This window comes from Oncorhynchus masou, unplaced genomic scaffold (genome assembly GCF_036934945.1).
Source record: "Oncorhynchus masou masou isolate Uvic2021 unplaced genomic scaffold, UVic_Omas_1.1 unplaced_scaffold_2054, whole genome shotgun sequence".
NCBI classification, from domain to species: Eukaryota; Metazoa; Chordata; class Actinopteri; order Salmoniformes; family Salmonidae; genus Oncorhynchus; species Oncorhynchus masou.
In genome coordinates this window covers 2958-14276 of record NW_027008541.1, presented here as the reverse complement: position 1 = coordinate 14276, position 11319 = coordinate 2958, and the positions used below count along the sequence as shown (strand labels likewise).

The following is an 11319-nucleotide window of genomic DNA, read 5'->3' as shown; positions in this document are numbered from 1 at the left end:
CACTGAGAGACAGCGAGGGATAGAGAGAGAGAAATAGTTAGATGGCAATGTAGCAATGTAATCTGATCATTGGCAACCATCGTATTTTCAAGTATATCCAGTCGATCAACATTCATCCCTGAAGTTTCCTCTGGGTTCACTCACACATTTCAGATTAGTATTGTTTTCCTTTATTCAAAACCTGAACGTCAGAAAGGCGTATCTGTCTATCTGGCACGTCACCTTAAATGAAACTACGTTATATACGGGAGAGGCCAGCGGAAATATCACCGGTTACACTTCTTTCACGGTCATCTTTTCAGTTGTCCTTACAACTCTGAAAACACGGCGACAATTTCCAAGAGAGGACACAGTACTGTATCTCCTGCTACACAGAGGTTGTTAAAGGAAGAGGAAAAGGCTTCAGAACTGACCGAACACAGATCTTCTACAGACCGAGAGACGAGATCAGAAAGCGGACACACAGCTCTAGAGTGAGTACAGATTAAAGACTTCCAATATTAGTCAAGGAAATACAGGGCCCTGCTCCTAATATTTAACCTGGATTTTGTTGTAAAAGAGAATGTTGTTAATGTGTGACCTAGATAATAAATACATTAACATTCATCTTTATTACAGGTGGTAGTAAACAAACAGTCAAAGGAAATCTATTTGCCACATCTAGAAATGGCAGAGGAAAAACAGAACATATTGCCCCCCCTCATCCCCTACCCTGAGGGGATGACAGATGAAAAGGAAAAGAAAATATATAAAAAAAAACTTTTGCAGGGAAAGCCAGAGATGTTATATCGTGATGAACGAAAACATGCTCCGTGTGACCTCATTTTCTACACAACAAATTGTTCTAAATGGGAAGAGGAAATACTGAAACACTATCCTGAGGGAGAACAGTGGGAAGAAAGATCTAAGGAATATTTCAAACAACTGAAAACGAAGGCAGGCACTATAAATGTGTATTATACTACTGGGACAATAATGGTGCAGGATAATAGTAAGACATTAATGATATTCCCAAATGATTTCCCAGCCTTGAGCGAGAGAGTGAGAAAGAGCGACGAGACGACAGAGAATGTCGAGAAGAAAATGGCAGAGCTCGGCATTGAGGAAAGAGGAGAGCAGAGGAAAAGAGAGAGCGAGGGCATAAAAGAGGAAGACATAAAACAGGAAGCCATAAAGGAGGAGGTGGAAGGAGGTAACGGGAAGCACTGAAAATTCCAGGGCAGATCAGAAGAGAAACATTATTTTAGGGGACGTATAATTTGATGAACAATTATGCTAAAGCCTGCTGTTCCTCGCACCTTATTATTTGAATGTTGTATATTTTACCTTTTAATGTTTGTTTTTTATTGAGCTTGTATGAAAAATGCATTCATAAGTGCTCACCATCATCATTATCTTGCTTTGGTTATAGTTTAGCACTTTCCCAATGATAAAGGCGCTTAAAGCAAAAGGTGGTGGTCCCTGTGAATTTCCCCAGCAATATGTGTTTCATTTTGTTTCAAAATGTGTGTTCTAAAATGTATCAAGATTTTTGAAATGCAAATCTAATAAAATGTGATTTAACAAGTGCCAGGATATACTATATGTACAGTACCCTGCCCCCATATCCCAATTTTTGCCACCTGTAAGTGAGAAACCTACATGACAAGTACTGACCGTGTATTGTGTTCCCTATGGTTAAAGAACAGAGCAGAAGCGCTGAACTCTCTGTTCAGAACTCAGACCTACAGGTTATGGAACATTTGCTCTTTTAGTATTTCTGCAGTGTTTCCTCAAGGAGAAGGCTTCCCACTTCTATGTCAAAGATAATGCAACAAAAACACTTTAGTGAATACTACAGTAATGTGCCCAAAAACACAACAGTAAACACTACAGGATACTACAGTCCACAAAAACACTACAGTAATTAGTGTGTGTATACATAAACTATAGTACTCTTTTTTACACAGCATTTACTGTATACTATAGCATACTGCAGTAAATACTACCGTGTTGTTGGATTCTGTGTTTTACATTATAGCCATTACCATATATATGATTGAATATGATCTGCTTTTGGCTTGTGTGGATGTATGTATGTGTTATGCAACATAGCTGACTTGAAACATTGTTAACAGTTTCAAGGCCATGGGACTTTCTCATGATGGAAAAATACAGAGTAGCAATGAAGACAGGAACTGTGCAATGAGTTGGGGGGGGGGCACATTCATAGCGGGGTGTTGCGAGAACAAGCGGTCTTTTGTTCGATAACAGGAGCCAGGTGGAGATAATGGTATTGAGCATGAGCGCATAGATATTCTTCACAGCAAGTTACATCTATCAACTGGAGCGCCCTGGGGCTGGTACCAGCTGGTACGACAACAATCAATAATAGGCTGGGTGAGTCTAAATCACGCCCAGTCTCTACTGTGATAGGTTAACAGACGGGTTGGGACAATGTCTATCACAGTATAAGACCACTGTTTACATACATCTTGTCAGTTCTCTGTTCTGCCCTGCGTGGTATTACAGTGAGCCCGTATATACGAAAGTTGCATTTGCCATTTATTACTTAGCTAATAAAAAGTACATAGTATACAATCGGTAACTCATTGTTATATTTATCCTGATACCAGATTCGAATTTACGCAACTCTAACAGTATTCACTGTAGTGTTTCTGCAGACTCCAGTCCGCAAAAAACACTAAGGTGAAATGGAGAACAGAGAAAAATGAGTGTCCCCCTGCCTGAGAGGTGAGTCCCTGGATGACTCTTTTCCAGTCGCTAGTGAAAGTCTACACACACCTTGCACTGTCTGCACTGTCCTGCCTGAAGGAATTATCTGTGTAGGTCACACTACTTCTCAAAAGCGCATCGACTGTTTTTCCAAACAGTGAGTGTGGAAGGGGCACTGGCACTCTGGATCAGATCAAATGGTGGTTGTCACGTGGAGACTTTAGAGTGAAACGTTTACTTACAAGCCGGGAAACCATTTGATTAAAGAGTGACTGTCCCTAAAAAGCAAGTAAGGCTTTGAAAACAGCTTATGTGGCATCGATATGAGTCAGAAACCTTTTTGACTACAAAGGGGACTCCTGTGTGGCGCAATGGTGTAAGGCACTGCATTACAGTGCTATAGGTGTCACTACAGACCCAGGTTCGATCCCAATCCAGCAGGAAGGACAGGCACTAACAACCATCTTGGCTAACTGTGGGTGACAGTCCTTCTCTGTACCACCCCACATTATTTAGGTATGATTAGGTGCCTGTCATTGCTGTAAATATGGTTTAGCCATGATAATGCTGTGAGCTCGGAGATTACCCCTCAGCCTCTGATGGGTAGGACCATTGTCCTCTGGTCTGATGGAACAATAATGTAACTTTTCGGCCATAATGACCATTGTTAAAGTGGGGCAAAAAAGTATTTAGTCAGCCACCAATTGTGCAAGTTCTCCCACTTAAAAAGATGAGGCATGTATTTTTCGTCATATGTACACTTCAACTATGACAGACAAAATGAGAAAAGAAAATCCAGAAAATCAAATTGTAGGATTTTTAATGAATTTATTTGCAAATTATGGTGGAAAATACGTATTTGGTCACCTACAAACAAGCAAGATTTCTGGCTCTCACAGACCTGTAACTTCTTCTTTAAGAGGCTCCTCTGTCATCCACTCGTTACCTGTATTAATGGCACCTGTTTTAACTTGTTATCAGTATAAAAGACACCTGTCCACAACCGCAAACAGTCACACTCCAAACTCCACTATGGTCAAGACCAAAGAGCTGTCAAAGAACACCAGAAACAAAATTGTAGGCCTGCACCAGGCTGGGAAGCCTGAATCTGCAATAGGTAAGCAGCTTGGTTTGAAGAAATCAACTGTGGGAGCAATTATTAGGAAATGGAAAACATACAAGACCACTGATAATCTCCCTTGATCTGGGGCTCCACACAAGATCTCACCCCATGGGGTCAAAATGATCACAAGAACGGTGAGCAAAAATCCCAGAACCACACGGGGGGACCTTGTGAATGACCTGCAGAGAGCTGGGACCAAAGTAACAAAGCCTACCATCAGTAACACACTATGCCGCCAGGGACTCAAATCCTGCAGTGCCAGGCGTGTCCCCCTGCTTAAGCCAGTACATGTCCAGGCCCGTCTGAAGTTTGCTAGAGAGCATTTGGATGATCCAGAAGAAGATTGGGAGAATGTCAGATGAAACCAAAAAATTACTTTTTGGCAAAAACTCAACTCGTCGTGTTTGGAGGACAAAGAAAGCTGAGTTGCATCCAAAGAACACCATACCTACTGTGAAGCATGGTGGTGGAAACCTCATGCTTTGGGGCTGTTTTTCTGCAAAGGGACCAGGACGACTGATCCGTGTAAAGGAAAGAATGAATGGGGCCATGTAGCGTGAGATTTTGAGTGAAAACCTCCTTCCATCAGCAAGGGCATTGAAGATGAAACGTGGCTGGGTCTTTCAGCATGACAATGATCCCAAACACACCGCCCGGGCAACGAAGGAATGGCTTCGTAAGAAGCATTTCAAGGTCCTGGAGTGGCCTAGCCAGTCTCCAGATCTCAACCCCATAGAAAATCTTTGGAGGGAGTTGAAAGTCCGCGTTGCCCAGCAACAGCCCCAAAACATCACTGCTCAAGAGGAGATCCGCATGGAGGAATGGGCCAAAATACCAGCAACAGTGTGTGAAAACCTTGTGAAGACTTACAGAAAACGTTTGACCTCTGTCATTGCCAAAAGGGTATATAACAAAGTATTGAGAAACTGTTGTTATTGACCAAATACTTATTTTCCACCATAATTTGCAGTAAATTCATTACAAATCCTACAATGTGATTTTCTGGATTTTTTTTCTTCTCGTTTTGTCTGTCATAGTTGAAGTGTACCTATGATGAAAATTACAGGCCTCTCATCTTTTTAAATGGGAGAACTTGCACAATTGGTGGCTGACTAAATACTTTTTTGCCCCACTGTATGTTTGGAGGAAAAAGAGGGATGCTTGCAAGCTGAGGAACACCATCCCAACCGTGAAGCACGGGGGTGGCAGAATCATGTTGTGGGGGTGCTTTGCTGCAGGAGGGACTGGTGCACTTCACAAAATAGATGGCATCATGAGGCAGGAAAATTATGTGGATATATTAAAGCAACATCAAAACATCAGTCAGGTAGTTAAAGCTTGGTCGCAAATGGGTCTTCCAAATGGACAATAACCCCAAGCATACTTCCAAAGCTGTGGCAAAATGGCTTAAGACCAACAAAGTCAAGGTATTGGAGTAGACAACACAAAGCTCTGACCTCAATCCTATAGAACATTTGTGGGCTGAACTGAAAAAGCGTGTGCGAGCAAGGAGGTCTACAAACCTGACTCAGTTACATCAGCTCTGTCAGGAGGAATGGGCCAACATTCACCCAACTTATTGTAGGAAGCTTGTGGAAGCCTACCCAAAATGTTTGACCCAAGTTAATTTAAAGACAATGCTACCAAATACTAATTGAGTGTATGTAAACTTTTGACCCACTAGGAATGTGATAAAATAAATAAAATCTGAAATAAATCATTCTGACAAATTATTCTTACATTTCATATTCTTAAAATAAAGTGGTGATCCTAACTGGCGTAAGACAGGGAATGTTTACTAGGATTAAATATCAGGAATTGTGAAAAACTGAGTTTAAATGTATTTGGCTAAGGTGTATGTTAACTTCCGACTGTATAATATCAATTGTGAATGATGCCCAGCTTGTGTGCAGTAAGTTAAGAAACGCATGCCTTTTTTTGGTGACTTTTTCGACTCATAGTCCCACACCTCATGTAGCCTTGCCCATAGGCCTATGTTTTTGATAAGGTTTGTATCACAACTAAAGTGGCCAAATAACTTCTTACAATTAAGCACATTAATCCGCTTTACAATGGGTGTAGAGCCTAACTGGCATACATACGCAGCACGTGAGTTTCAAGTTTGGGGAAGATCATTTTCACCATAAAAATACACTTTTAATCACTTTACCCCTATCTACATGTACAAATTACCTCGACTAACCTGTACCCCGCACATTGACTCTGTACCAGTACCCCCTGCATGTAGCCTCATTATTGTTATTTTATTGTGCTACTCAAGAAAATATTTACTAAGTAAACTAAACTCTATTTCTTGAACTGCATTGTTGGTTAGGGGCTTGTAAGAAAGCATTTTATGGTAAGGTTGTATTTGGCGCATGTGGCTAATTTGATTTCTAATAAAAGCATGACATGGATAATTGGATTTGCGGTCACTTTTGAGATTGGTGTTTTCCTGCTAATGGAAAGTTTGTGCTTATAGCCTACTGCAATGTGCTCACATTGCTGTACTTATAATGTCACGAAATAGAGTAATAGTTTATCATCATTTTAAGCTAAACGTTCTAAATCTGTTGTGTCAGCCACATTGCTTAAAACATATATTTTGAAGCTAGTGGTTGTATTAATTTGGGATCTATCCCATCCCACAACTGCCCCAGGCTTGTTTGGAATATTTATTTCTTGCACAGAATAGAATAGGTCAACTTTTGTACTATGGGGTGTAGTAGATTGATATAGGCTAGTGTTTTTGCTGTTTGTTAAGCCGACTCATCTTGTTGGCTGATGAAAAGTAAATGTGGACAGTTCTTCTAATATCTTCCGGTTCCGGGTTGGAGCGAGCGGTCGCATCTACACTTCGGTCCGCAGGTAGTATAACTTTTCATTACATTTTCATTACATTTCATTATAGTACAACGGTTTGATTTGTCTAATCTTAGCAATTTCTTCTTAGCTAGCTACATAGCCGTCTTTGTATCAAAGATAATTGCGTAATTATCGTATTTCGTCGTCCTAACGTAGTCTACACTGCTATCTGCCCAGCAGCTAGCTAACGTCCACCGTCTACCAGCACTGTAGAAACTATTACACTCAACTGAACGACTCGATTAGTGTAGTGTTAGCTAGCTACATAGTTGTCTTTGCTGTCTTCGTATCCAAGATAATTGTGTAGTTTAGAGTGTGTAGACTTAGAGTGATTATCTTAATTTACCGAGGTTAGCTAGCCAGCTATTTGTCGTCCTTAACGTAGGAGATACTGCTAGCTAGCTAGCCAACAGCTAGCCAACGTCTACCGAATAGAACTTCAACAACCCGGTCAACATTCCGCTTCGCTCCACAGGTAGTATCACATTTTCATTTCACTTCATTACAGTACAACGGTTTGATTTGTTTGATCGTAGCTAGCTAGCTACATAGCCGTCTTTGTATCTAAGACAATTGTGTAGTCTAGAGCGATTTTCTAGGTTAGCTAGCCAGCTATTGTCGTTCTTTTAACGTAACGTAACGTAATCAACACTGCTAGCTAGCCAGCTAGCCCCCGAATAGCAGCACTGTAGAAACTATTACACTCGACGGAACGACTTGATTAGTGTAGTGTCAACAACGCAGCCACTGCCAGCTAGCCTACAAAGTCAACAACGCAGCCACTGCCAGCTAGCCTACTCCAGCAGTACTGTATCATTTCAATCATTTTAGTCAATAAGATTCTTGCTACGTAAGCTTAACTTTCTGAACATTCGAGACGTGTAGTCCACTTGTCATTCCAATCTCCTTTGCATTAGCGTAGCCTCTTCTGTAGCCTGTCAACTATGTGTCTATCTATCCCTGTTCTCTCCTCTCTGCACAGACCATACAAACGCTCCACACCGCGTGGCCGCGGCCACCCTAATCTGGTGGTCCCAGCGCGCACGACCCACGTGGAGTTCCAGGTCTCCGGTAGCCTCTGGAACTGCCGATCTGCGGCCAACAAGGCAGAGTTCATCTCAGCCTATGCCTCCCTCCAGTCCCTCGACTTCTTGGCACTGACGGAAACATGGATCACCACAGATAACACTGCTACTCCTACTGCTCTCTCTTCGTCCGCCCACGTGTTCTCGCACACCCCGAGAGCTTCTGGTCAGCGGGGTGGTGGCACCGGGATCCTCATCTCTCCCAAGTGGTCATTCTCTCTTTCTCCCCTTACCCATCTGTCTATCGCCTCCTTTGAATTCCATGCTGTCACAGTTACCAGCCCTTTCAAGCTTAACATCCTTATCATTTATCGCCCTCCAGGTTCCCTCGGAGAGTTCATCAATGAGCTTGATGCCTTGATAAGCTCCTTTCCTGAGGACGGCTCACCTCTCACAGTCCTGGGCGACTTTAACCTCCCCACGTCTACCTTTGACTCATTCCTCTCTGCCTCCTTCTTTCCACTCCTCTCCTCTTTTGACCTCACCCTCTCACCTTCCCCCCTACTCACAAGGCAGGCAATACGCTCGACCTCATCTTTACTAGATGCTGTTCTTCCACTAACCTCATTGCAACTCCCCTCCAAGTCTCCGACCACTACCTTGTATCCTTTTCCCTCTCGCTCTCATCCAACACTTCCCACACTGCCCCTACTCGGATGGTATCGCGCCGTCCCAACCTTCGCTCTCTCTCCCCCGCTACTCTCTCCTCTTCCATCCTATCATCTCTTCCCTCTGCTCATACCTTCTCCAACCTATCTCCTGATTCTGCCTCCTCAACCCTCCTCTCTTCCCTTTCTGCATCCTTTGACTCTCTATGTCCCCTATCCTCCAGGCCGGCTCGGTCCTCCCCTCCCGCTCCGTGGCTCGACGACTCATTGCGAGCTCACAGAACAGGGCTCCGGGCAGCCGAGCGGAAATGGAGGAAAACTCGCCTCCCTGCGGACCTGGCATCCTTTCACTCCCTCCTCTCTACATTTTCCTCCTCTGTCTCTGCTGCTAAAGCCACTTTCTACCACTCTAAATTCCAAGCATCTGCCTCTAACCCTAGGAAGCTCTTTGCCACCTTCTCCTCCCTCCTGAATCCTCCTCCCCCTCCCCCCCTCCTCCCTCTCTGCAGATGACTTCGTCAACCATTTTGAAAAGAAGGTCGACGACATCCGATCCTCGTTTGCTAAGTCAAACGACACCGCTGGTTCTGCTCACACTGCCCTACCCTGTGCTCTGACCTCTTTCTCCCCTCTCTCTCCAGATGAAATCTCGCTTCTTGTGACGGCCGGCCGCCCAACAACCTGCCCGCTTGACCCTATCCCCTCCTCTCTTCTCCAGACCATTTCCGGAGACCTTCTCCCTTACCTCACCTCGCTCATCAACTCATCCCTGACCGCTGGCTACGTCCCTTCCGTCTTCAAGAGAGCGAGACTTGCACCCCTTCTGAAAAAACCTACACTCGATCCCTCCGATGTCAACAACTACAGACCAGTATCCCTTCTTTCTTTTCTCTCCAAAACTCTTGAACGTGCCGTCCTTGGCCAGCTCTCCTGCTATCTCTCTCAGAATGACCTTCTTGATCCAAATCAGTCAGGTTTCAAGACTAGTCATTCAACTGAGACTGCTCTTCTCTGTATCACGGAGGCGCTCCGCACTGCTAAAGCTAACTCTCTCTCCTCTGCTCTCATCCTTCTAGACCTATCGGCTGCCTTCGATACTGTGAACCATCAGATCCTCCTCTCCACCCTCTCCGAGTTGGGCATCTCCGGCGCGGCCCACGCTTGGATTGCGTCCTACCTGACAGGTCGCTCCTACCAGGTGGCGTGGCGAGAATCTGTCTCCTCGCCACGCGCTCTCACCACTGGTGTCCCCCAGGGCTCTGTTCTAGGCCCTCTCCTATTCTCGCTATACACCAAGTCACTTGGCTCTGTCATAACCTCACATGGTCTCTCCTATCATTGCTATGCAGACGACACACAATTAATCTTCTCCTTTCCCCCTTCTGATGACCAGGTGGCGAATCGCATCTCTGCATGTCTGGCAGACATATCAGTGTGGATGACGGATCACCACCTCAAGCTGAATCTCGGCAAGACGGAGCTGCTCTTCCTCCCGGGGAAGGACTGCCCGTTCCATGATCTCGCCATCACGGTTGACAACTCTATTGTGTCCTCCTCCCAGAGCGCTAAGAACCTTGGCGTGATCCTGGACAACACCCTGTCGTTCTCAACTAACATCAAGGCGGTGGCCCGTTCCTGTAGGTTCATGCTCTACAACATCCGCAGAGTACGACCCTGCCTCACACAGGAAGCGGCGCAGGTCCTAATCCAGGCACTTGTCATCTCCCGTCTGGATTACTGCAACTCGCTGTTGGCTGGGCTCCCTGCCTGTGCCATTAAACCCCTACAACTCATCCAGAACGCCGCAGCCCGTCTGGTGTTCAACCTTCCCAAGTTCTCTCACGTCACCCCGCTCCTCCGCTCTCTCCACTGGCTTCCAGTTGAAGCTCGCATCCGCTACAAGACCATGGTGCTTGCCTACGGAGCTGTGAGGGGAACGGCACCGCAGTACCTCCAGGCTCTGATCAGGCCCTACACCCAAACAAGGGCACTGCGTTCATCCACCTCTGGCCTGCTCGCCTCCCTACCACTGAGGAAGTACAGTTCCCGCTCAGCCCAGTCAAAACTGTTCGCTGCTCTGGCCCCCCAATGGTGGAACAAACTCCCTCACGACGCCAGGACAGCGGAGTCAATCACCACCTTCCGGAGACACCTGAAACCCCACCTCTTTAAGGAATACCTAGGATAGGTAAAGTAATCCTTCTCACCCCCCCTTAAATGATTTAGATGCACTATTGTAAAGTGGCTGTTCCACTGGATGTCATAAGGTGAATTCACCAATTTGTAAGTCACTCTGGATAAGAGCGTCTGCCAAATGACTTAAATGCATTGTAATGTAAATGTAATATCTCCAATATGCTCCAATATGTGTATGTCTTCACTTGTAGCCTGTGAGATAGAGCCAATCATGTGAAGGAGAGCCACTTGAGTGAGAGGTGCTTTGGATCATGCAGCCGGGAGAAGGGAATTATAATGATTATATTCACGCCAAGGGCACAACAGCCACTGTCCGCAAAAGGCATGGCTTTTTTTTTAGGGGGCATTATGGTCACACAAAGGGGATACCGCAGGACATTTGAGGCATTATCAAGTGCTTGTCAAAATGTGAATGAGAGCCTGATGAAGTGTGTACAGCCTGCGCAAAAAAAGAAAGGCCTTTCATGCAACTTTTTTTTAAAATCATCATTAGTCACATCATGCAGCCTTAGAATGTAGTAAAAATCCAAGTATATAATCCAATGATTGTATCACAACTAAAGTTACATAAATAATTATAAATTAAGTATAGGACTACCTGTTTCTTTGTTCACCACTAAACCAGTACAGCCGCATGTGCATTTGGAGAAAATGTCCTTACTGTTTTATTCAGCTATGTTCAATTGTATTCTTCATACTATAACATATAAAATAATTCCATGGAATT

The 11319-nt window shown here is 44.5% G+C and overlaps 1 long non-coding RNA gene across 1 annotated transcript; it reads left to right on the top strand.

Annotated features, from left to right (window-relative positions):
* LOC135532831 (uncharacterized) lies at positions 1-1568 on the top strand. Its single transcript, XR_010454403.1, has 2 exons — positions 1-473; positions 619-1568. It is a non-coding gene; the product is annotated as an uncharacterized LOC135532831 (long non-coding RNA).
* The last annotated feature ends 9751 nt before the right edge of the window (positions 1569-11319 follow it).